The following is a 1,383-nucleotide window of genomic DNA, read 5'->3' as shown; positions in this document are numbered from 1 at the left end:
ACAGAATGCATGAAATCCTGTGGGCGGAGCTATGGGGGTTATGGAAGAAGGACAGGGTCTAATTTTTTTAAATTTTTATTTATTATTTTTATTTTTTTAATGTGTGTGAGCGTATTGCCTGCATGTAGGTAAGTGCACCAGTGTTGTGCAAAGCCCGCGGAGGACAGAAGATGCTGTTGGATCCCCTGGAACTGGAGTTACAGACAGTTGTTAGCTGCCATGTGGGTACTGGGATTTGAACCCAACCAGTGTTTTTAACTGCTGAGCCATCTCTCCAGCCCCAGGGCCCAATTTTTTAAAATATCTATTACATGAAATGCACAAAAATTCAATGAAAATACACATCAAAATAAAAATAAATAAAAATGATACCACCAAAAATTAAACCAACCAATCAACAAACAAGCAAAAACCCCTATATAGTGGTTATAGTTAAAGCCTGGGTCCTCTGCATGGAGATTATGGTGTGGGTTTTCACAAGGTAAAGAATGACTTCCTGATAGACTGGGTGAAGACAGTCTCTTTCCCAAGGTCAGGGGTCAGGTAGCTGTAGGTCTTGGAGATGGCATCAAAGGGTGGCAGTGCAGGCCCTGGCTGATGTGTAGCAGTCATCATTACCAGCCACCAGTATCAACTTCTTGGTCAAAGGAGCAGAGACGATGCCACTGTCTCTGGGAGAAAGGATGAGATGCAGCAGTACAGAACCACAGCAGCCTGTCACCATGCATGGGACAGCGTGGGGCTTGCCAGCTTTGTTTCCCCAGTAGCCTCTCCACACAGGGATGATGGAACCCTTGGCCAAAATGATGATTCCTCGAATGCCAGTAGCTACTTCCTTGGAACACTTAATACCCAGACCAACATGACCACTGTAGTCTCCAATGGCAACAAAAGCTTAGAACCTGGTCCGCTAGCCAGCCTGAGTCTCTTTTTGGACTAGCATGATTTTTAAAACCTCATCCTTAAGGGATGCTCCCAAGAAAATGTCAATAATGTCCGATTCCTTAATGAACAGAGGGAACAGCTAGATCTCCTCTAGGGACTTGATCTTCATGTCCTTGGCCAGGCAGCCCAGCTTGGTGATTGGGGTCTACTCCTTGTCTTTCAGCTTTGCCTCCAGGAGCACCATGGCTGCAACCACAGCCTTGGCCACTGCCTGACCCCAGAGATTGCTACTAAATCCTTCGTGAAATCTGCTTTGGCCTCCCAAGCCTGAGCCCCGTGGTCTTCCAAGCCCTCCTGCTGAATCAGCGTCATGTGCCACTTGGTGTTACCTGAGGAAGAAGTTTAACTTAACTTTTAAGGAAAGTTTTAATCAACATTTTAAAATTTATTTAAAAAGACACAGTTTCCTCTTTTAGAAGTTCAGTATTGTATAGCCTG

At 45.0% G+C, this 1,383-nt stretch overlaps 1 pseudogene; it reads right to left on the bottom strand.

Annotated features, from left to right (window-relative positions):
• Positions 1 to 415: 415 nt before the first annotated feature.
• LOC103743043 lies at positions 416 to 1,121 on the bottom strand (annotated as a pseudogene).
• Between the last annotated feature and the right edge of the window lie 262 nt (positions 1,122 to 1,383).

Source organism: Nannospalax galili, unplaced genomic scaffold, assembly GCF_000622305.1.
Source record: "Nannospalax galili isolate Female #2095 unplaced genomic scaffold, S.galili_v1.0 scaffold311, whole genome shotgun sequence".
NCBI lineage: Eukaryota > Metazoa > Chordata > Mammalia > Rodentia > Spalacidae > Nannospalax > Nannospalax galili.
The sequence above is the reverse complement of the archived record's forward strand: the minus strand, read 5'-3'. Positions and strand labels throughout refer to the sequence as shown.